This window comes from Canis lupus, chromosome 18 (genome assembly GCF_048164855.1).
Source record: "Canis lupus baileyi chromosome 18, mCanLup2.hap1, whole genome shotgun sequence".
NCBI lineage: Eukaryota > Metazoa > Chordata > Mammalia > Carnivora > Canidae > Canis > Canis lupus.
In genome coordinates, this window is record NC_132855.1 from 11,648,861 (window position 1) to 11,675,655 (window position 26,795).

General features: G+C 35.1%; 1 long non-coding RNA gene across 6 annotated transcripts in view; it reads right to left on the bottom strand.

Moving 5' to 3' along the window:
- The window catches only part of LOC140608658 (uncharacterized), a 113,290-nt gene extending 86,495 nt beyond the window's left edge, over positions 1-26,795 (bottom strand). For all 6 annotated transcript variants that reach the window (XR_012010631.1, XR_012010628.1, XR_012010627.1 and 3 more), the window contains exons 1-2: positions 26,478-26,795; positions 3,478-3,771 (exon numbers count right to left, since the gene is read on the bottom strand). This is a non-coding gene — a long non-coding RNA (uncharacterized lncRNA). The remainder of the gene's footprint in view (positions 1-3,477; positions 3,772-26,477) is intronic.

The following is a 26,795-nucleotide window of genomic DNA, read 5'->3' on the forward strand; positions in this document are numbered from 1 at the left end:
AACCCATTAATTATTTTTATTCATGTACCCATAGTGTCTTTTTAGCAGCAATATATCAGACAGGTAAGTTAAAATTAAGTTATTTTACATTTAGATATTATAAGAGAATTTTGACAACATGGTAGACAAATAGAGTTTGAGGCATGGTTAATATTTCTTAGGTTGTTTTAGTGTCTTTCTGTCTGCCATCTGTAAAGATTCACACAGGAATTAAAACTACATCCAACCAGTATCAGTACAATATGAAGACATTCTCACTTGGGTCTTCTTTTTAGAAAGGTACATGAGGTCAGGTTGGTATCTATTGTTAAATAAAAAAATCTACAACAGATGAGGCTTTTACTATATACCATCATGTGGTGAAGAATATCTAAGTAGACTCATTAGGTATGAGGATTTTACTGCATCTGGTGCATTAATCCAACAGGTGACTGAAATATCACTTTACAAAAAAGAAAACAGACTTTAGCTATATGCCAATTCACTTCTCATCACCTCTGTTTAGCAGAACATTTTTCAAAATGATGCAACACCTGCTGTGTGAACATTTCATTCCCTTGGTTAAAAAGTAGTAATTTATTAATATCATGTTTTCAAGAATTACAAGGCCTATCTTTGGGTGGGGCCTAGATAAGGGAACAAGCGAATGTTTATCTAGGCCCAGTCAAAAGAGGTAAGTGAAGAAATAATGAGTTTTGAAGATTTAAGATAAGATTGACATGAAACTCATCTATATTTATATTTAATAAAGTATAAAAATTCTATCAAAAAGATTACAGTGAAAAAATATTGAAATGAATAGATCTAAACCACTGGCTTTAATTTTGCTGTTTTCATAGTTCAAGAGTCGAAGCAGCTTATAATATAAAAGCAATAAAGGTTAGGGCATACAAACTACAGTGAATGAGGGCATGGTACCTCCATTCAGAGTATCTGGCTTTGAATCAACTCCCCCATTTTCTTGGTGGAACCACGAAGGTATGGCTCACAGATTGTGAGGGAAGTCAAACTGGAAGTAGTAAGATTTTGTGGAAGGCCACTGCAGAATCCTGCTAATGAATAATTACAATGACAATGGAGAAAAAAAGAGAGGACTGGTAAAGAACTACTTAGAAGTCTGACTCTGCAGGACTTGACAACTGTTGGAAATGAATAATGAGATAAAATGACGAAGGATGATTCTTAGATTCCTAACTTGGACAACTGGGCTGATGATTAGTATCAGCTGCATACACTGTTAAGAGGGACTGGTCCAAGGATAAAGATACAGAGTAAATTTTGAGGTATTTGAATATGGAATGTACCTAAGACTTACAAGTAATGATATCTGGGAACAGTTATTTTATGCACATAGAACTCAAAAGATAATCTTAGGCTAGAGACAGACATTTGGAAACACGAACATAATAAGTAACAGTAAAACCCTGGATATCTGTGAGATTCCTGAGACGAAAAATAACAGAGAATGTAAGATTTATTGGGTTATTACAGGAGTTTAGACAGGAATAAAAAATGATAAGGAACAATTTTATCTAAGGTTCTGAAAAAGGGTTTTATTAGCAATGCCAAAAGTGTCAGGATGGTCACGTAAAATAAGACCTTAAATGCATCCTCACCCTCTTTCCTGGGCATAACTCCTCTTTCTAATTCCAAGCTCTCACTTTCTGCCTAGATGTCCACTAGAATTGCAAACCCAGCATCTCCCTAAATGAGCTCCAGAAGCACAGGCTTCATAGCACTGTAGTGGCCTTTATCACACTTTGTTCTGATATTCTTTACATTTCTGTTGCCCTCACTAGAATATAAAACCTTTAAGAGCAGCAGCTCTTTTTTCCATTTATTTTCTTTTCACCATTTCTTTTGTTATCTCTATATATTAAACATAATACAGGGACAGGCACATAGCATTTGTGCAAAGAATGTGAATACAAGAGATGAATCCTAATCTTTACTCCCCAATGTCGTCCTATGTCCACCAATGGCTTTCACATCTCACACCTTCAGAATTATTTTCAGCCCTCCATTTACTCATTATTTCTCATATCATTTGCTAAGCCACATTGACTTTATCTTTGCAATACTCTTTATACCTCTCTCTTCATTTGTAATTGCACTATCACAATTTTGTTTGAAGCTATCATTACCTCAAGCTTCTAACTTTAATTTCTTCTTCCTCCTTTTCTGCCTATGCTCCTATTACTGCCATTAGAGACATGAAGTGGGGTTTTGATCAAGTCACTTCCTTAACTTTCAAAATCTACACAGTACATTTTTTAAAACTTCTAAAATGCTTAGAAAGAAATTAAAAACCTAACCCCATGAATGCCAATCTATTTTTTAAGGCTTTCCTCCTACTGGTCCCTAGACAATTTTGTCATATTTTTTAATACATTACCCAAATATGCCTTTGTAATTTCTAGTTCTACATTCTACGTTTCTTCATAAAATTCACAGGATCTACAATATTTTCTTTTTCTCTTAGTGCTTCAACCATTTAGAACCTATGCTGTTTTCAAGAGCAATCTGAAATTTCATTTTCTTTTTGAAGTATTTTTTTGACCACTTTACCAAACTGGCAAATAACCTCTCTCTAACGTATTATCCTTCACATGACTGCCTCCTGATTCTAACGAGATGGCTTCTTGGCACCTCAGCACATCATTTTCAGTACCTAAATCATTATATCATACTCTGTACCACCCTCCACCTCTTATTCTATTCTCTTTCTTCATTATCAGCAAGCCAGAAATCTAGATTTCTCCCCTTGCTCTCAACATCTAATTTGATTTAAAAGCCCTATTATACCTTCTAAATAACTCAAATCCATACCCTCATCCCTGTCTCCACAATCCCTTCCTTGGCACACATTTTAGTCTTCTCTAATCTGGATTAGCTAATTAAACTCTTCCAGTGAGCGCTCACTGATCACACTATGAAGCCAAACATCTTTAAAACAGGACTTTTTCACCATCTGTCACCAGCTCATCCTATCAGTCTCACCTTTAAATGCTTCCCATCTTCTCATCTCCTATTCAGAAAAGCTGAACTACATTTTATCCCCAAATTTACCAAGCTTCTTCATGCCTCCACATTATTTCCTTTTTTCCCCACATTATTTCCTATATGACAAATATTCTTCCCTCTTCTACAGCCCTTGCTCTTCTTTATCCCTAACCCATATAACTTAACACCCAGTTAAAATGTCATGTACTTAAAAAAAAAAAACCTTTCCCCTTCCCAGAAAGAAACATTTTACTTATTTTCCTACCACGGCCTTTTATTCATATCCCTAGCATTTCTTTCTAGCTTATAGTGCAATTATGTATAGTGCAATCTATGTTCTACAGTAAAACGAAGACTCTTGGAGGGAAGATGTCCTCAAAATTCCCTTACTGTCATATCCCCATTTATTAATACAACACATGGCATACAGTAAACATTCCATGAGCACTTTTTGATTCAAAGACTATAAATAACCTTGAGTTAATCTTGTAGCTTTCTGGACCATTCCCCAAAATTATCAGTTCACTCTTTAAAACTGCAGATAATCATATTATAAAGGAAGGGAGTAGAACTGGTATTTCCAATCCATAGGAATAAGGATTGGGAAGCCTGGGTGGCTCAGAGGTTGAGCATCTGTCTTTGGCTCAGGTTCTGATCCTGGAGTTCAGGATTGAGTCCTACGTTGGGTTTCCTGTGAGGAGCCTGCTTCTCCCTCTGCCTGCATCTCTGCTTCTCTTTCTGTGTCTCTCATGAATAAATGAATAAAATCTAAAAAAAAAAAAAAAAAAAAAGAAGGGTTAAAGAGAAGTTTCTATAAAGGATAGAATTATTATTAGAATTGTTGAGAAAAATCCTTCTTGACATAAAGAAATATATGAAAGACTTTACACGGTGTTGCTCCTTTCTCCTACATTTTTTCCCTCCAAATTTCACTCTAATTTCTGAAGTCAATACCTACTTTAAAATCAACCTTAGATAATTGTTAAGTGTACTGTGTACCAATTTTCACTTGGAGTTAATGAACACCAGATAAAATAGTATATTGTAGAAGATAAAAAAATAATTTAGGCTAAATTTTTATTACATTCTTTATAAGAATAAGTTATAATTAGTCATATACATGATTCTAATGAGTATAATTACAAATTTTATTAAAACATGCAATTTAAAATAATTCTTTTCATAGGTTCATTCATGAGGAACTACATAGACAAATTTCCCATTAAATCCAGGATGGGATTTATGTATTTTAATCAAGTGATTACAACATATTCTGTAATTAAATAGAATGATCTGTATAAAGTATCTTTTGGTGATTAAATCCAAAAGATATAAAATCTTAAAAGATCACCCAAGAAGATAATAGAAGCTAAATTTCACAAGCATACAACTTACATCAAAGTCACCACTAATATTGCTAGCAATTCATTTCAAGATTTCTTCATTAATTCATGTATGTATTCATCAGACATTCGTTAAACAACTACTTTATGACATTTTCTGTACTTAAATTTGGTGATATAAATACAAATAAGATGCATAAATATAGGTACATGACAGAATGATGATGAAGCTTATATGGTTTACCAAGAAACTGCAGAAAAGGGAGCACTTATCTTGGTCCTGGGTGGTGAGAAAGACTGTGCACAGAAAGTAAACATCCTAATCAATTTTAAAGAATGATTAAGAATTTGCCATATAAAATGAACTCTGAGAGCTTATTTAGCTCTAAAATACTACGACAGAAATACTTTCGGAGTAAAAATGTCCCTCAGAGCACTATATCTTGTCCTCTAAACAAAGCAAAGGAAAAGCAACTTGCAAAACTGGTACTAGATTTCTTCTAAGTTATCCCTGTGTAGTTTAAAGCAACGTCCAACTGAATCCTTCTATTTCATGAAGGCAATTTATAATTCTGAAAAAATAATACTAATCCCCAAATGTAAGGTTACTACAATCTACTATAAATTATTTCAAATTTATCATGTTAAGCATTAAATAGAGATGTTTTATGATATCCATTAATAAGTTCAGTTAATATAATTAACACTTTATAAAACAAAAAGCCTATGACCACAAAAAACAATTACACATAAACTTCATAATGCTTTATCATCAATAAAGAGCTTTATTTTCCATTTTTTAATCATGTTTAATTAAAGAAAATGACTGAACTCGTCACTGAGTGCTGCATCTATAAAGGGGCATCTGCATCTAAGGAAAAGTGGCAGTTTTATTTTTGGTATTTTTCAGTAAGCCTGCAATACATGCATGGGGTTTCAATGTTAATTCTATCTTACTTAATCAAAATGATTAAAGAGTCACAAAATGGAAGAACTGAACAATCAAATGTAAATAAGAAAAGATTTGTTTCACTGTTGTAGGTTTCAGATCTGATATTACAAAGAACACTTCACTCTGTGTATAACACCAACTTTAAAGTTCAAATGAGCTATACAAATTAGGCTGACAAATCTGCCATCGATGATACAGTTGAGACCTCAATTTCCATATGATACAATAATCTTAAATTTTGAAATATAGGAAGCAGGCAGCCCATGTGGCTCAGTGGTTTAGCACCACCTTCAGCCCAGGGTGTGGTCCTGGAGACCCTGGATCGAGTCCCACGTCAGGCTCCCTGCATGGAGCCTGCTTCTCCCTCTGCCTGTGTCTCTCCCTCTCTCTCTCTCTCCCTCTCTCTCTCTCTGTGTATCTCTCATGAATAAATAAATAATAAAATCTTTTTTTAAAAAAAAAAAAGGAAAAAAAAGAAATATAGGAAGCTGTAGAAATATAACTTATATAACTCCTAAAATTAGCAGATAAACTTCCCACAGCTAGTAAATAGAACAGAAGTGAGGGAAGGGCAAATGGATATGGGATGGAGTCCAATAAGCAAGTGTCAAAAGTGTTGATAAAATGACTAACAAGCTTGACTTCTCTTAATCTATTATTTTATGCTTTAAAGGTTGGCTATTAAAAAAATTGCCATTATTTAAGGCTGACCCACAACAGAAAAAAAGAAAAAAGAATGGGCATCACAGAATTTGCTGAATGAGGCTTCGTGGTATGATTAAGTTCAAATTTTAACAACATGATTGACAAGGCTAGTCTAGAAGGAGGACCAACTCTACATCTACATAACAAAGCTAAACTCTGAAATTTTTAAAAGCCAGCCAGCTATATAATTTGCATGCATGCATTCCCTCAATAATTCTGTCAAAATTCTTTATATATCTCCCTTACATATGAAAACAATGTTAATTGGTTATAAACACATGATCCGGTTTTTCTTATTTACTGCTATTTGGGAAAAGAGGAAAAATGAATGGCAATATTTTCATTTCTGCTTGTCTTCTTCCTCTACTGCTGATCCTATGACAGGAAATCAGAATTCTTAAAGAAACACATCTATTTCAATTTGTATAGAACAATAGCTTAGTCATGCATACAAATACTGACCACATCTAATCATGGAAAATACCACTATGCTTGTTTTTGTATATAAACAACTCAGAAAACTGTGACCCACACTTGGGATAATGACAATAGAAAAAAATAGTTCTTTGTAATTTAACACACTAGTAGTTTCTTAAAGAATTTAGTATCCTATTTTCTAAGAGACCTTTGGCTCTGACAAAAGCAAATAAAATAAAATACTTTCCTTTTATGAAGCACTTTAGCAACAAGATTGGATACAGTTAATCTTGTGTAAATACTGTGAAGTCTTAAGAGAATTATTTCAAGAACAACTAATGTGCATGAAGTTTTCTATTACCATATATGCACTTTTATAATCAATGTATATTTTAATATTTCAATTAATTGCTTAATTATACCAAACCGTAACATTCCACTGAAGTTTCAAAAAACTGCCAATATTCCATGCTTGACTTTTATACAATGAGTTAATCATTCTGCATACTCAATTCATTTTAGTTTATATTCTCTACCTCCTGAGTTTATTTATTTATATCATTGTTTTGGAAACACACCCAATCCACTAACAAAATTAAGTTAATATTGTTCTGTAATGTGTAAAATCACAATGATATTTACTTCAGGCTGAGAAAAGAATACAGCAAGTTGCTGCACCTGATTATGAGATTCTAATCTATACTACAAGACTTCATCAGTTCACATTTGAAATCACAGTGTCTTCATTAACATATAATAAAAAATATTACTTAAAGCAAATGAATTACAACTTTAAAGCTTTAAAACTATATTAGGTCTACTTTAAAACTGTATCATGATGCTGATTTGATGAGAGCTAAGTTCTTTTTTGCTGTGGAAGAAATTTTTACATTAATGTGACAAAGGTCTAAATTTCGATCATTTTTACCTCTGAGAAGTGATTTACATTGACTCGGTTAAATAGCGCCATTTTTACAACCAATTCAAGCACATTTTGTCATACTGAAATCATATGGATGACTCTAAAACTGGGTCATTCAGTTTACAGGTCCATTTAGACTTATAGCTAAGCTATCTTTAATTGTTCACATCATTTATAATATAAACTATGTCAAGAACATCATAACAGAATTTGCAAAAGGAAACAAAATTTGAGACAAGAATCTTTTCATCTAGAAAAATATAATTGCAACAGGATTATTTTCAATGAGAGGCCTTTTGTTTCAGCAATCATATAGAAAACTCATATGACACTTCTAGAATTAAACAAAAACCAAAGAGAATGTGTACACTGTCTACTTGGATACGATTTTAATAGCTCAAAATAAATTCTGCAAATAATTTTTAAAATCACAAATACCAGAATCTTGGTTGAATCTCATTATTACATGTTCCTTAAATTTGATTTGCAGATTAAAAGTGTATTCAAACTAAGGCAAAACAGACACAAAGTCACATGTAACTAATCACCACTTACAAAGGTTAATTTGCCTACATTCCTTTGGGAAATATGGGATGCTCTGGGCTATTGCTAGAACTCAATTTGCATCTGTGCTTTTGAGCTCTCTGGAAGAATACATGAGGAGAAATTTGGGGCTGTTGCTAAGTCCCAGAGGATACTGAAGCAAAGATGCTTCGGAGAGGAAAGATAGACTTGTAACTATAACCCAGTGTGGGAGACAGGGGTAGAATGAAGGGAGAAGAATAGAGTAGTGGAGTAGGAGCTGGGGAGAGGCAGTTTTGAAAAAAATGTTAACCATGAGCTAATAATGACTTATATTGGTGACATATTAGAGCAAAATGTTAAACAGGGTTCAATGAGTGTAACACAGCAATATGCCATATCTTAAAAAAGCTTTGAATAAAAGGATTTCTGAAGGGTTATCTTTGAAAGGGCCATTGTAGCTCTAGTGTGAACATGTGTCCTAATCTGACCTGGACCATTGATGTTTATATACCCTTTCCAGCATAACTAACAATAGCATCCTTATACATAATCAAATACTTTTCCTGGTTTGGATAATTAAATTATATAGTTATGGTTAAGTTCGGAGTGAAAAGCAGACCCTGAGAGACTGTTTTGCATGCCAAGTGATTTATTAAATAAAAGCTCCCTGAAAAAACTGGTAAGGCAATAAGAAAAGCAGAACAGGAAAGGGGAAAAAGCCAGGGAGGATATGAATACATGTAAAGTCCTACTGAAGGTGGCTTTAGTTTGATCCCTCAAGGTATTTCTGAATCCAAGTCACACCTCAGAATCCATCTCAACCTGAGGCTAGAAGCAGGTATTCATTATCTTGTATCCTAGTCATTTGCAAAAGTTGCTCCCAGGTACTTTCAGCTCTCTGTTAAAGTGGGTGAGGTGGCTCCAGTGGCTGAGGACAGCTCTCCAAGAACAAGCAAGCAGGAGCAGCAGTATTGGATATGAAAAGGCCCAGAGAAATAAATTAGACAGGAGGATCTGGACAAAGCACCAGCAGTGTTCACTACAGTGCCCCCTATGTGGGTCTCACTCTGGCCCATCCTACAGAAGACTGTTTATCAAACTGGGTTCCATGGATGAGTCGGGAGAGTCCATCATACCTCTGGAAATTGTATGATTGATATTTTATATCTGCCTATCCGTGCATTTTCCTAGAGAGAGAATAATGGGGTTTTTCCTATTATGAAAAAAGTCCATGGTCCAAATAAGATTCTGTAGACGTTGCAGGAGAGACTGCAAGAAAACCAGGGTCTTGTGTATAACTTAATGCAAAGAGAAGACTGGTTCAATTCCCCAGGATCTCCACATGGAAAGAATATTTTTTTTTTTAATTTTTGCACATGCTCCTTAGAAGGCAGAAATACATTAGAAAGGAAATCTAATGGTGTTGGAACCTCGGAATCACTAAGTGGCCTTAAGTCAGCTATAGCGATGCTGAATTTTCATCTGACCCTCATATTTCTGCTGTAGGATTTATTTGAACAAATGAGTATAACAAAGAAATAGTTTTTTTTTTCCCTTGCCAACCTATCAGTGAATTCCACATTGATTACTGATTCACAATAATAACCAATAAATTGTCAGGAGAACCTTTGTGAAGATGTGGAAAATATAAAAAATCTACTTTCACGAGTGAGCTACCAAAGCTTCACATTTTCGTTACCATAAGCACAACTGTGCTTTGGATAGCTCCCTGGAACACAGTCGTGCAAAACAACTTCTAACTAGGCCAATAATGAATAATTTATTACTTTTCTGTTCACTGCTCACTACTCTCAGCACTAGTACTGCTGATACCTCCTAATTCTTGTGTTACCACACCTTCAAAGTGTGACATGAGTGTTTGTTCATTTATTTCTGAGACATTTAGCAACTTCTTGGTACATAAAAAGAGATGCAAAAATGCACTCGCTTTTTCAAAGCAGAATCTTTAATTTTTCTCTCAGATGTTTTTCTTTCCACTTTGAACTGTGAAATATGTTATTCTTAATTAAAAATATCCAATGTCTAATTTTAAAGGTATCTTCTACAGTCATTCTTATCTCTTGAGTTTTCACTACATAACTATCTTTCTACATCATGTAAGGAGAAACACAAGTCATAGCCAGATGAGAAAATTGACCATTATGTTGAAAAGAAATACTAAAAATTAAATAATTATATGTCTGCCAAAATAAAATTTGAAAACTGATTTGTGTGTTGAAATAATGATCAAAACAAAAAGCTATATTTCTTCCATGACATTTGCCTAAGATGTTCTTCATGTTACTTTATTTTTATAATCATGTTTCTCTCCCATCAATTCAAACTTTTCATGATTTTCAATACCCTCCATAATTCATATTCCATATCTGCCATCATTTCCTAATATGGCCCATCTATAAAAGATTCTATATACAGATTGGTTTGATTAATACCCTATGTTTCATTATCTTCCATATGCCTCTTAAGGCTCTAGACCCTAATTCTTTCATCCATCTTTTCTCTTTGAAGCAATTTCTAGGAAACACTACTTAAATTTCAGAGGTCCCAGACTAAAAATCAGAAGTAACTATAATGCCTAAGTTGTTGGATCAAAAAAAAGTCAGTACTTGAGGGTGTGTTCTACTTTTCAACTTCTAGATCAAGAGTTGCACATTCAAAACATTCTCCTGCATTCACCAGCCTCACCCCTCCTCCAGTCTGAATCTAGAAACCATTATTAAAATTAGTCTCTTGTCTGACAACCAAAGAGGCATGGAAACTGCAAGGGAAACTGAGGGCAGGAACCTGAAAGGTATCCCATGAGCTCATGGTGGTTGTGCTTATTAAGAGGTGATATGCACTAATTAACCTGGGTCTTAAAGCTACTGTACTCTCTTCCTCCACCCTTGTTTATTAGAAGATGAAATAATTAGGAAGTAAACAAAAAACACTACAAAATGATCAATCTTCTGGACATAATTCAGAAAAAAATACTCAATTTTTCTAACTCTCCTTAGAGTCGTGCATCAAGTTGCAAAGTATTTCTAATGCCTGGTTGGCATCATGTTTGTCAAAAGACAGAAAGAAGATGTCTGATATACTTAAATCCCAGTAATATTAAGAGGTTGCTATACTCATTTCATATGTTGCTAGCTTTTTAATGTAATATTTAGAGGGGTTCTATGTAAGTAGTAATTGTTTCCCTAATACCTGTGATCATATAATAAGACCAAGAATTAAATTAAGGAATGGTCTTATAATATGAAGATCAGATGTTCTGGATAGAGAATTTGGTGAGAAGTCTAAGCACTAATATTCTAATCATAGAATTCTGACTTGGTCAAATCTTGTTCATCTTCAGTCCTCAAAACTAAATTAATATACAGCCAAGGTGAATAATTAAGAAATAATTTACTTTTCTTCTTACTTTAACACTGTAAAAATTCTGTCCCATTTGCTAATTTTTTTATCACCAGAATTTTTGCTCATTTTTCTACTTCTGTAATGGCTGGCCAAGTATGTTTGGGTATCTCTCTTAAATACATATATCACAAAGTCCTTGCTATTTATCAGACAAAGACATACAATGAGCAGGGCATCAGCCCCAAACACCAGCATCTTAGACTGTGAATATCTTCAACTGAAGGAAGAAGTGGGTCATAAAATGCTAATCTATTCAAAGGTATTATTCCCATACCTTGAAGCAGCCTTTGCAATCATATATGATGCTGTTATTTAAGCACAATACAACTGAAAATAAGGAAATGGATTTTCTGACTTTTTTAGCTTTTTCAAGAAATAAGACTAAATGATATTACATGACAACACCAAATGCTGGTGAGGATGTGGAGCAAAAGGAACTCTCATTCATTGCTAGTAGCAATGCAAATCATACAGTCACTTTGAAAGATAGCATGTTAGTTTCTCATAAAACTAAACATAATCTTACTATATGATCCAACAACTGCACTCCTTGGTATTTACCTAAAGGAGCTGAAAACTTATGTCCACATAAAAACCTTCACACGGATGTTTATAAGAGCTTTATTTATAATTGCCAAAACTTGGAAGCAACCAAGATGTCCTTCCATAGGTGAATAAATAAACTTTGGTATATCCAGACAATGGAATATTATTCAGTGCTAAAAAGAAATGATCTCTCAAGCCAAGAAAGAGATAGAAGAACTTAAATGTGTATTGGTGAAAACATCCAATCTGAAAAGACTACATACTATGTCATTCCAACTATATAACATTCTGAAAAGAGTAAAACAAACAAGCAAACAATAGTCAGTCCTTTCCAACAGCTAAGGAGAAGGTAAGAAATGAATAAGTAGAGCACAAAGGATTTTTAGGGCAGTGAAACTACTCTGTATGATACTATAATGGTGAATATCTGTCATCATACATTTGTCAAAACCCACAGAATGTAAACACTAAGAATGAATCCTAATGCAAACTATGGGCTTTGTGTGATAATGATGAGTCAGTGTGGGTTCATCAGCTGTAACAAATGCATCACTCTGATGAGGGATGCTGATGATAGAGGAGTCTGTGTATGCAGGGAGTGAGAGAAAGTATGGAAACTGTACCTTTGTTCCATTTTTTGTTGTGAGCCAAAAACTGCTTTATAAACAAATTCTATTTTTTTTTAAAAAGACATTTCATTTACTTTCAAAACACTTTCAAAAGTGTTTGCTAAATAAACTTTAGGAAGTTGTAGTGTACCAGTGGGTAGCAGAGAGCCTAGTACTCATATTCATAAATAACAGTGTCTGGAGACATAAAAATCGAGAAAGAAGAAACATGTTATTCAAGATGTTAACAGTGAATTTAAACTCACTGTTTTTCAAATGAGTTTGGGAAACAATTGATTTCTTTATATCAAGCATTTATCATGGCTTTCACGATGTTAAAACATCTTATAAATATCAAATGAGATCTATATCATGCAATATTCTACTAACTTATTTGGTAATAAAATTGGGTTTTTTGTAAGCATTTCTTGAAATCAGGAACTGAATGAATATGCTTTTGGAAATGTTTTCATTCATTGTGCAGTTTCCATTTGGTCATGAGAACCATCATATTTGATGGATAAAATTTGCTCTGCCAAAATTCTTGGCCATAGAAAAACAAATGAGGCAAAATTCCTACCCTTAAGAAGTTTATCCTCTGTGTGTAAATGGGGGGAGAGGGCAAACATTTAACAAAATGTTAACAAAAATCATATAATATAAACACAGAGTACATATTTATGAAATACATATGAAGTTATCATTATTCTAAACCTCAGGTCAGATTGATCTTACATCACCTGTTCTTGTAAATAAAATTTTGTTGGAACACAGCCATGCACATTCATTTATGTACTGTCTATGGCTGCTTTTGCAGAGTTGAGTAGTTGTGACAGGCCATCTGGCCCACAAAGCCTAAAATATTTATTATCTAACAATTTACAGAAAAACTTCACCAACTAGATAGATGTAAAAACACACTGTTAGCCATCAGTGCTCTAACTGGCAGAAATTAATGGAGCCTTATGGAAAGTTTGCTAATTAATAGAGAATATTATGGTTTCATAAAAAATTTTGTATGTTCCTTAAAATGCAGCCAATTATTGATGCATTCTAATACAGTAGGATGAACCCTTGGTCAGAAGTTAGGAAATTCACCTCCTTGTTTTCATCACATAAAATTGGCTACTGGATTATAGAATTTAAATTTTCTGCTTGCTCTAAAATGTTATATTTATGTTCATTTTTGACTGACCCCGGCTAAAGCTTCTATGCATGTATTACAGCCACTTGAACTTTTATTGAGAACAAATTATGAACAGTTGTGCTCTGGATGGAGCAGAATTCCAAAAATAAAAGAAAAAATACTAGACTAAGACTGAGAAAGACTTTAGATTCTCCATTTTTTTTCTTTTATCTCATAGGAAGAAACTGATGCTTAGAAAAGAATTCTTAGGTAAAGGGCCAAAGAGGCTTTTTGGAAACTTTTGTATGAGGGATTAGAATAATCTTTAAGTTGTAAGTCCATTAATTCTTTTATGCTTTCAAATAGCAATGAGGGATTTCTCCTCCTATGTGAAAATATCAGACTCACAGTTTTTAATAATCAAAACTCCAGTTGAGTAAAACAAGTGGTTTTATTTACTGAACTTACTGGCAATTGGCTGAACTGTCCATTTATTTAAAGAAATTACTTTGGCATCACAATACTAAATCTGTGTTCTTTTCTCCCTTGGTTATTATGCTGTCACTATTCATTTATTTTCCCTAGATTCAAAGGATCATTGTAAAAGCATGAATAATGCAACTTCATCTATGAAGGCACTCGGATTCTTTAATTAAATTTATTTGCCTGAAGCATATGATATGTTTTAAAATATCAGTAGTAACAGCATGCTACTTTGGGATAATCTAGTGCTTTAATTTTTCTTCTTTCATTAAACACCTCATGATGGAGGAAGAGATTTTCTTCACATAATAAGCTCAAACTAATTTTAAGTCACTAACCAAATAAAGAATTTTTAAACCTGCCTATCATATCTTTCTGAAAGATTTATTTCAATAATCATTCTGCTTTAAGAAGCTAAAATTTGGGTAGGTGGGGTGGCTTGGCGGTTTAGCACTGCCTTCAGCCCAGGGCCTGATCCCGGAGACCCAGGATGGAGTCCCACATTGGGCTTCCTGTATGAAGCCTGCTTCTCCCTCTGCCTATGTCTCTGCCCCTCTCTCTGTGTTTCTCATTAATAAATAAATAAAATTTGGGGGAAAAAAACGCTAAAATTTAAGGTTTAAATACAGCACGTTATTCTTATTTTCATCTTGATTGCAATTTTTAAAAAAGATTTTATTTATTTATTTTAAAGAAAGAGGGAGAGACAGCATGAGTGAGAGGGGCTGTGAGAGAGAGAGAGAGAGAGAAAATCTCAAGCAGACTCCACACAAAATGTGGAGCCAGGCTCAATTCCAGGCTCCTGAGATCATGACCTGAGCTGAAACCAAGAGTCAGACACTTAACCAATAGCACCACCCAGGAGCCCCTTGATTCCAATTATTATGAAATTAGAGAATATCTGTTATTTTAACTATAGCAAAAGATTAATATAGACTGATAATCTAATTCCTATCTCATTGTAGTATTTTCTTTATAAAATCCTACTCAAGGCCTAAACTATGCTCCTTTAATAATAGCAGTAAGAGTGATACAGTTAGAACATCCAAGACTGCAAATCCAGTCTGTCTTCTATGCTTTCCTATCATGCCTTGATATATCACCATAGTCTCCCTGGGTCATTTATATCATCTGCTAATTAAATAAATTTGATAACATCTTATATTTTAAAATCCATAAGCCTCTCAGTGTTGAGGAAATTTTTTTTACAGTTCACTTGAGGCTCTGTATTGACACAATTATGCATGTAAAATTCTGTAATTACGTATCTTTCATACCCATTTTCCTATAAATGTATTCTGAATAATTCAAGTTTTTACTTAATATTTTATAGCAATAGTCTCTATATGTTCATCAATATGATATCCTTTCTAATGATAACTTTGAAATGCTTAAGCATAGTTTAAATTGGCTCTTATCCTTTCTCCTATCTCAAAGTTCACCACAAACACTGTAAGCATTACAGATATACTTTCTCATGATTTTGTCCTCTTAAATAGGCTATAACTATCGATCATTTTTCTCATTTTGCACAAACCACTTCCTATGCTTGATAAAAAGATGTAAGTGCATAAATCCAAAGACATCAACATATCCTAAACAGGATAAAATAACAGAAAATCATACTTAGAAACATTATACCACAATTTTCAAACAGCAAAGATGTAAGATATAAGAAAATTCTAACAGCAGAGGAAAAATGACACCAAAATTCAAGAAAATAAACATGAGAATAAATGCTAACTTTTCATTAGCAGCAACACAAACCAGAAGGCAATGGAACATATCTTTAAAGGAGAAGAACAACTGTCAATTTAACATAATCTATCTAGCATAAAAGATCTCCAGAATTGAACATAAAACAAAGATAAACAAAGGCTGAGAGAATTTGGCAACTTATTCTTCAGTTTAAAGAGAAATGAGACCAGTTAAACATGTATGAACAACAAGATCTGAAGATCATTTAAAATGATAAATATTTAGTTAAATATAAAGGAGTTACATTATTTTCAATAGTTTCCTTGAAAGACCTTTGAATTGTAAAACAAAGTCACATTGTATTATTGATATATAGCATACAAATTTTACATATATATTTTTTATTAATATATAAAATGAATGAAAATCATACTACCTAGGATGAGAAGGGGTCAAATGAAAGTAAACCATTGGTAAATTAAAACATAATTCATCAAATGCATCAAATAATTAATATATAGTAAAATGTTTAGTTTAAGATACACATAATCCCTAAAGATTTATGTGAACACACAAACTCACAGAGATGATTAGATATGGAGCTAAGAGAAAAGTTAGAATTGTTTGATTAAAATAAGAGAAGGAGTATCAAGGAAAACACAACAAAAGAAACAAAGATAAACCCTAATAATAGGTCAACCATGCCAATAATTACAATAAATATAAATGGATTAAGAAATCTAATTAAAAGTCAGATATTGGGACACCTGGATGGCTCAGCAGTTGAGCACCTGCCTTTGGCTCAGGGTGTGATCCCAGGATCCAGGATGGAGTCCCACATCGGGGCTCATTGTAGGAAGCCTGCTTCTCATTCTGTCTGTGTCTCTGCCTCTCTCTCTCTCTGTCTTTCTCTCTGTCTCTCATGAATAAATAAATAAAATCTTTAAAAAAATAAATAAAAGATATCGCAATGAATTTAAAAGAAATAAGATTCAACTACAGATAGCTGGAAGAGTATACACTTATATAAAGACACAGATTGAAAGTAGAATAGAAAAAATATATGCAAAATAAATACTTATCATGAGAAGGCTGGTATGTATATATATAAAAAAGGAGGACATAAACTTCAAATCTGGGAGTACTATCAGAAAAATGAATGATATTTTACAATGACAAAAGGGCTAATTCACCAAAAGTTCTAACAATTTTAAATGTGTGTATTTAAGACAAAACTTCAGAGAATGTGAAGCAAAACTTGATACAACAAATGGAAGACATGGGCAAACCGAAAGTCGTGGTCAGAGAAATTAACACTTCTTTATTATGAGTTGTTAGATTAGCCCCAAATTGCTAATGATATAAGAAAATAACAATATTATCAACTAACATTGCCAATAAGACATTTATAGAACACTACATCCAGTATAGAACACATATTCTTTTCATTGTATAGAGCATTGTCCAAGATAACCATATTCTAGTCCATCAAACAAGTCTTGATATATTTTTAAAAGGTTAAATAATATAGTGTACATTCTATGACCAAAACATAATAAATATGTAATTAAAACCAGTAAGATCTCTAAGACAATCTCAAAGGATTAAAAAATAACTAAGCTCTAAATAATTCATAGATGAGAGAAAAAGTCACAAAAGAAAATTTTAAATATTTTGAATTAAATGGTAACACAATATATTGTATCAAAATTGCAAAAATGCAGCTTCACGGGTGTTTAAAAGAAAAATTATGACACCAAATGCTTACACAGCAGATTTAGGTAGATACACAGATAGGCAGATGACCACCTGTGCTTTTCCATGCCATTTTGGGGAATATAACAATAAATAAAATTCCCTGCCTTCCTAGAGCTTATTACAGAATACATACTAAAAGAATAAAAATAAAAATGTATATGATTTGAAAGTAATAGATGCTACATAAAAAAATAATGGATAAAGAAGATATGGTATACACAAACACACACACACACACACACACACACATACACACAAACACAACATGGAATATTATTCAGCCAGGGGAAGGATGGAAATCCTGCCATATGTGACAACATGGATGGGCCTCAGGGGCATTATGTAAGAGAAGTAAGTCAGAAAAATACAAATACTGTATTATACCATTTATATCTGGAATTTTAAAAAGCCAAACACATGGGATCCCTGGGTGGCACAGCGGTTTGGTGCCTGCCTTTGGCCCAGGGCGCGATCCTGGAGACCCGGGATCGAATCCCACATCGGGCTCCCGGTGCATGGAGCCTGCTTCTCCCTCTGCCTGTGTCTCTGCGCCTCTCTCTCTCTCTGTGACTATCATAAATAAATAAAAAAAAAAAAAAAAAAAAATTTAAAAAGCCAAACACATAAAAACAGAGAGTAGAATGGTGGTTATCAGGGGCTGGGGGATAGGGAAAATGGGGAGATACTGGTCAAAGAGTACAGACACCCAGTTATAAGTTCTGGAGATCTAATGGATAGTGTGGCAAATACAATTCATAATAAAGTATTTTGTATACTTGAAAGTTGTGAAGAGACTAGATCTTAAATGTTCTCACACTTAAGAAAGAAATGGAAATTATATGATGATATAGAAATGATAGCAAAGGCTATAGTGGTAATTGCTTTGTGATACATAAATGTATCAAATTGACATTATACCTTAATTGCACCCAAAGTTATATATTAATTATATGTCAATTAAGCTGGAAAAATCATAAATCAAAAATAACTAAAAAACACACAGAAGGGGGGTGGGGAAAGATGGCAAAAGAGTAGGGTACCCAAGTCACCTGTCCCCACCAACTTACCTAGATAACTTTTAAATCATCCTGAAAACCTACGAATTCGACCTGAGATTTAAAGAGAGAACAGCTGGAAAGCTACAGAGAGAAGAGTTTGTGTTTCTAATAAGTACAACTCATTTTTAGCCATTCTGCACTGAGCAAAATAACTAGAAAGAAGAACTCACCACAAAAGAAAGAACCAGAAACAGTATTCTCTCCCACAGAGTTACAGAATTTGGATTACAATTCAACATCAGAAAGTCAATTTCAGAAGCACAATTATAAAGCTACTAGTGGCTCTGGAAAAAAGCATAAAGGATTCAAGAGACTTCATGACTGCAGAATTTAGATCTAATCAGGCTGAAATTAAAAATCATCTAAATGACATGCAATCCAAACTGGATGTCCTAACGACTAGGGTCAATGAGGTAGAAGAAAGAGTGAGTGACATAGAAGACAAGTTGATGGCAAGGAAGGAATCTGAGGAAAAAAGAAAAACAATTAAAAGATCATGAGGAAAGTTTAAGGGAAATAAATGACAGCCTCAGAAGGAAAAATCTATGTATAACTGGGGTTCCAGAGGGCGCTGAGAGGGACAGAGGACCAGAAAGCATATTTGAACAAATCATAGCTGAGAACTTCCCTAACTTGGGGAGGGAAACAGACATTCAGATCTAGGAGATAGAGATCCCCCTCCCCACTAAAGCCAATAAAAACCGATTAACACCTGGACATCTAATAGTGAAACTTGCAAATTCCAAGATATAAGGAGAAAATCTTTAAAGCAGCAAGAGACAAGAGATCCTAATTTACATGGGGAGAAATATTAGATTAACAACAGACTTCTCTTCTCCACAGAGAGCTGGCAGGCCAAAAAGGGCTGGCAGGATATATTCAGGGTCCTAAATGAGAAGAACATGCAGCCAAGAATACTTTATCCAGCAAGGCTCTCATTCAGAATAGATGAAGAAATAAATAGATCCCCAGATGGGCAGAAACTGAAAGAATATGTGACCACCAAACCAGTTCTGCAAGAAATATTAAGGGGGATTCTGTAAAAGAAAGAGGACACCCAAAGAAATAATCCACAAAAACAGGGACTGAATAGGTATTATGATGACACTAAATTCATATCTTTCAATAGTAGCTCTGAACGTGAATGGGCTTAATGATCCCATCAAAAGGCGCAGGGTTTCAGACTGGATAAAAAAGCAAGACCCATCTATTTGCTGTCTACAAGAGACTCATTTTAAACCTAAGGACACCTACAGCCTGAAAATAAAAGGTGGAAGAACAATTTACGATTCGAATGATCCTCAAAAGAAAGAAGGGGTAGCAATCTTCATATCAGATAAATTAAAGTTTATCCCAAAGACTGTAGAAAGAGATAAAGAGGGACACTATATCTTACTTAAAGGATCTATCCAACATGAGGACCTACCAAAAATGAATATTTTTGCCCCTAATGTGGGAGCTGCCAAGTATATCAATCAATTAATAACCAAAGTAAAGACATACTTAAATAATAATACACTAATACTGGGAGACTTCAACATGGCACTTTCTGCAAATGACTGATATTCTAAGCAGAACATCTCCAAAGAAACAAGAGTTTTAAATGCTACACTGGACCAGATGGATTTCACAGATATTTACAGAACTTTACATCCAAATGCAACTGAATACACTTTCTTCTCAAGTGCACCTGGAACTTTCTCCAGAATAGACCACATACTGAGTCATAAATCAGGTCTCAACTGATACCAAAAGACTGGAATTGTCCCCTGCATATTTTCAGACCTTAATGCTTTGAAACTTGAACTCAATCACAAGAAGAAATTTGGAAGAAACTCAAACACGTGGGGGTTAAAGAGCATCCTGCTAAAAGATGAAAGGGTCAACCAGGAAATTAGAGAAGAATTTATAAGATTCATGGAAACTAATGAGAATGAAGATACAACCGTTCAAAATCTTTGGGATACAGGGATCCCTGGGTGGTGCAGCAGTTTGGCGCCTGCCTTTGGGCCAGGGCGCGATCCTGGAGACCCGGGATCGAATCCCACGTCGGGCTCCCGGTGCATGGAGCCTGCTTCTCCCTCTGCCTATGTCTCTGCCTCTCTCTCTCTCTGTGTGTGACTATCATAAAAAAAAAAAAAAAAAAATCTTTGGGATACAGCAAAAGTAGTCCTGAGAGGGAAATACATCACAATAAAAGCTTCCCTCAAAAAATTGGAAAAAACTCAAATACACAAGCTAATCTTACACCTAAAGGAACTGGAGAAAGAACAGCAAATGAAACCTACACCCAGCAGAAGAAGAAAGTTAATAAAGATTTGAGCAGAACTCAATGAAATAGAGACCAGAAGAACTGTTGAACAGATCAACAAAACCAGGAGTTGGTTCTTTGAAAGAATTAATAAGATAGATAAACCATTAGCCAGCCTTATTAAAAACACAAGAGAAAAGACTCAAATTAATAAAATCACAAAAGAAAAAGCAGAGATCACAACCAATACCAAGGAGATACAAACGATTTTAAAAATGTATTATGAGCAGTTATATGCCAATAAATTAGGCAGCCTAGAAGAAATGGATGCATTTCTGGAAAACCACAAACTACCAAAACTGGAACAAGAAGAAAGAGAAAACCTGAATAGGCCAATAACCAGGGAGGAAATTGAAGCAGTCATCAAAACCTCCCAAGACTCAAAAGTCCAGGGCCAGATGGCTTCCCAGGGGAATTCTATCAAATGTTTAAAGAAGAAATAATGCCTATTCTACTAAAGCTGTTTTTAAAGATAGAAAGGGATGGAATACTTCCAAACTCGTTTTATGAGGCCAGCATCACCTTAATTCCAAAATCAGACAAAGACCACACCAAAAAGGAGAATTATAGACCAATATCCTCGATGAACACAGATTTAAAAATTCTCACCAAGATACTAGCCAACAGGATCAAACAATACATTAAGAAGATTATCCACCATGACCAAGTGGGATTTATCCCCGGGATGCAAGGCTGGTTCAATACTTGTAAAGCAATCAATGTGATTGATCACATCAACAAGAGAAAAAACAAGAACAAAATGATCCTCTCAATAGATGCAGACAAAGCATTTGACAAAATACAGCATCCATTCCTGATCAAAACTCTTCAGAGTGTAGGGATAGAGGGACCATTCCTCAGCATCTTAAAAGCCATCTATGAAAGCCCACAGCAAATATCATTCTCAATGGGGAAACACTGGGAGCCTTTCCCCTAAGATCAGGAACACAACAGGAATGTCCACTCTCACCACTGCTATTCAACATAGTACTAGAAGTCCTAGCCTCAGCAATCAGACAACAAATAGAAATAAAGGCATTCAAATTGGAAAAGAAGTCAAACTCTCCCTCTTTGCAGATGACATGATACTGTACATAGAAAACTGAAAAGACTCCACCCAAAGATTGCTAGAACTCATACAGCAATTCGGCAGTGTGTCAAGATACAAAATCAATACCCAGAAATCAGTGGCATTACTAGACTAACAATGAAACTGAAGAAAGAGAAATGAAGGAGCCAATCCCATTTACAATTGCACCCAAAAGCATAAGATACCTAGGAATAAACTTAACCAAAGCGGTCAAGGATCTATACCCTAAAAACTACAGAGCACTTCTGAAATAAATTGAGGAAGACACAAAGAGATGGAAAAACATTCCATGCTCATGGATTGGAAGAATGAATATTGTGAAAATGTCAATGTTACCCAGGGCAATTTACATATTCAATGCAATCCTATCAAAATACCATGGACTTTCTTCAGAGAGTTGGAAAAAATCATTTTAAGATTTGTGTGGAATCAGAAAAGATCTCAAATAGCCAGAGGAATATTGAAAAAGAAAACCAGAGCCTCGGCCATCACAATGCCAGATTTCAGGTTGTACTACAAAGCTGTGATCATCAAGACAATGTGGTACTGGCACAAAAACAGACACATAGATCAATGGAACAGAATAGAGAACCCAGAAATCGGCCTTAAACTCTATGGTCAACTAATATTCAACAAAGCAGTAAAGACTATCCACCGGAAAAAGGACAGTCTCTTCAATAATTAGTGCTGGGAAAATTGGACATCCACATGCAGAAGAATGAAACTAGACCATTCTCTTCACCAGACGCAAAGATAAACTCAAAATGGATGAAAGATCTAAAGTGAGGTAAGAATCATCAAAATCCTAGAGGAGAATGCAGGCAACACCTGTGTTGTTTTGAACTTGGCCACAGCAACTTCTAGCAAGGTACATCTATGAAGGCAAGGGAAACAAAAGCAAAAATGAATTATTGGGACTTAATCAAGATAAAAAGCTTCTGCACAGCAAAGAAACAATCAAGAAAACTAAAAGACAAACTATGGAATGGGAGAAGATATTTGCAAATGACATATCAGATAAAGGGCTAGTATCCAAGATCTATAAAGAACTTATTAAAATCAACAGCAAAGAAACAAACAATCCAATCATGAAATTGGCAGAAGACATGAACAGAGATTTTACCAAAGAAGACCTACACATGGCCAACACGCACATGAGAAAATGCTCCATATCCCTTGACATCAGGGAAATACAAATCAAAACCACAATGAGATACCGCCTCACACTAGCGAGAATGGTGAAGACTAACAAGATAGGAAACAACATATGTCGGAGAGGATGTGGAGAAAGGGGACCCCTCTTGCACTGTTGGTGGGAATGTGAACTGGTGCAGCCACTCTGGAAAAAAGTATGGAGCTTCCTCAAAGTGTTAAAAATAGAGCTACCCTACGACCCAGCAATTGCACTGCTGGGGATTTACCCCAAAGACACAGATGCTGAAACAGCAGGACACCTGCACACCGATGTTCATAGCAGCAAAGTCCACAATAACCAACTGTGGAAGGAGCCTCGGTGTCCATCGAAAGATGAATGGATAAAGAAGATGTGGTCTATATTTACAATGGAATATTCCTCAGCCATTAGAAACAACAAAAACCCACCATTTGCTTTGATGTGGATGGAACTGAAGGGTATTATGCTGAGGGAAGTAAGTCAATCAGAGGAGGACAAACATTATATGGTTTCATTCGTTTGGGGAATATAAAAAAATAGTGAAAGGGAATAAAGAGGAAAGGAGAGAAAATGAGTGGGAAATATCAGAGAAGGAGACAGAACATGAGAGACTCCTAACTCTGAGAAATGAACAAGGGATAGTGGAAGGGGAGGTGGGCATGGGTATGGGGTGTTTGGGTGACGGGCACTGAGGGGGCACTTGACGGGATGAGCACTGGGTGTTATGGTATATGTTGGCAAATTGAACTCCTTAAAAAAAATAAACACACAGAAGAGAGGAAAGATAAAAGTCTGGAGAGCATTGTTGTCTTTTAAGCTTTAAATAAGGTCTCAAGCAACGTCTAGCTGAAAAGACCTAAAGGAATGAGGAAGGCATATGGGGAAATATGGGAAAAATCTTTCTGGGAGGGAAAACAGCAAAAGTCATAAGGCAAGAGTGCCTTCAGGTATTCAAGAGCAGAAAACAGACAGTTGTCAGGACAGGTAAAACAAGAGGGAAATAGGTTAAAATACATTCAGGGAGATAGAGAAGCCTAGAATTTGCAGGGTCTGTGGGCCATTCTGAACCTTTATAGCTCTGTGAGTAAAAGGCAGAACCACTGGAGGCTTTTAAGTGAAGTGCCATGATAGGAACTAGAATAATTTGTGTTAAGAAAAAAACTGTGAATCAGGCTGATTGTGGTAACAGGAAGGCCATCCAGTAACCAAAGTTAGAGATGATACAGCACTGGACCAGGGCGATGGTACTTGGAAGTGGGGAGAAGTGACTGGATGTTGGAAAAATTATGAAGGTAGGGAAAATGAAGGAATCAAGGGGTAGTCTGAGAAAAGGACACTGATTTGCAGAAAGTAATAATACATGATTATCTTGAAGATTGCTTCCTGTAGAGTGGGATAGCTAGGTAAGCAGTAGCTGGGAAGGAAGGTTTTTGTTTTGTTTTTGTTTTCTTCTCTAAAGAAAAAAAGTTTGTGAGCCAATGAGAAACTTCCAGTAGGTAACAAAGAGTGAAATACTGATAAGGCAGGAAAGAGAGGGGCAAAGGGATTCTTTGAGGAGGTGAGAGCATTGGGATATAGAACACATTTAGAGCAGGTGTCCTCTGAGAAGCATGGAAAATTCCTCTACAGTAAAAACAGGGAGTCAGCACATATGGGCACAGATGGCTGATGTGGAGCTGGGGATGTACTGTTCTGATGGCTTCCTCTTTTTTTTTTTTTTTTTTTTTTTTTGGCAAATAAGAATCAAAGGTCATTATCTCTGAAGAAGAATAGAGTAAAAGATGTTGGAAATTTTAGAATGAGGCTGAAGCATGAAAACATCACTGAGAAGGCAAAAACCCTAAGCATATACTAGATGATGACTGGGCAGGATGAATGGATCACATGAGAACAATGGCCAGGAATTCAAAGTAAGCTTACTCAATATTAGAAAGTGAAATTAACCAGAGGAATCTCTAAGTAATCTCATAGAATTTCTACAAAAGGGAATGGCAATTTTGAGTATCACTTAAGCCTAGAAAACACTATAGCTGTATCATGCAAGGCCATGCCCATTCTTCCTAATTCTTTTTATCTCTTGGCCTGACACTGGAGGGGTCAGAAGCAGCAGCCAGCAAATTGGGAGGAGATGGTTATGGGCTACAAAACAAACCAGGTTTCTCCTGCTAAGACCCCTGACTTTAGGCTTTCTAATCGAAATAGGCCTTACATAGGGAGAAATAAGTAGGTTTAAGTTTGAGATAAGTTAGGAACTACACTGAGTAAGTTTTCAATGAAAGTTTTTAGAAAGACGAGTAGGGCCTGACAAAACTTTGGGACACTCCCAGAGCAAGGGATGTCCCAGATTTGAAGGGATGCTGGATAAAAACATAAAACTATAAATCCCAGTTCCCTAAAATAATAATAATAATAATAAATAAAAATTGTACCTCATTTGCAAATGTAACAAGTTCCAAATCAGCTGACTTTCATGCCAGCCCTTTAAAAGCATGATGTTGGGGGATCCCTGGGTGGCTCAGTGGTTTAGCGCCTGCCTTTGGCCCAGGGTGTGATCCTGGAGTCCCGGGATCGAGTCCCACATCGGGCTCCCAGCATGGAGCCTGCTTCTCCCTCTGCCTGTGTCTCTCCCTCTCTCTCTCTCTATGTCTATCATAAATAAATAAATAAATCTTTAAAAAAAATAAAAAACAAAAAATAAAAGCATGATGTTTTCTCTAGCTGGTAGCAGAGGAAAAAGTAAGACAGATCAAAACATGAGAAGGACTCAGTTGTCATTGCTGGTTTGAAGATAGAGGAACCACGCAAAAAGGCATGATGGTGACTTCTAGGAGCAAAGGCAGTCCCCAGGTAAGAGCAGACCCAGAAATGGGAGCCTCCAATCTAAAGACACTGAAAAACAGGTATGGTTTTAAACTACTAAAGTTTAAAAAAAAAAAATTTAAAAATAAACTACTAAAGTTTAGCTACTAAGTTTGGCTAAGTGTGGTAAGTTTGTTACGGCAGCAATAGAAAAACGCAGTTATTTTGACTCACTGAAAGGAGTTGATCTGAAGGCTTGGAATATTTTTCTTTTGTTAGAGTGAAAGAATACAGAATTTGGTTTGAATCTCTGCCACACCATTAACTAGTTCAACCTTACCTTGAGATTCTTTGTGTTGGTTTCTATTTGATAAAACATGGATAATAATATTTATCTTGTAACATCACGGTAACGATAGACAAAAAGTAAATACTTCGCACAAAGCTCTAAACACAAAATGCAATAACATTCATAATTATTAATATTAATGAGGATCATCTCCTAAAATAATACACTTTCTATCTCCCCTAAATACCTCTTCAAATCCAATGTTCCAACTCAAGCAGAAGCTCCGGTGTTCCACATTTGTTTCAAGGATTTTCACACTCCATCTAATAACACTGAAACATGCTTTTTGTCAGTCCTTTGGTCCTTTAATACCTTTACTGCATCAATCATCCTATCTTTCCACTTCAGTTATTTAATATCTCCTGAGCTCTTTGTTAATCGTTAGTGTATCACTGACATTCATAACCCATTTAATTTAGATTTTAAATATGCCAAGACTTCCAATGAGGACGCTGATACCTTTTTACCTGTCATTAGTTTCTTTATGGCTAAAATCTCATCAGGA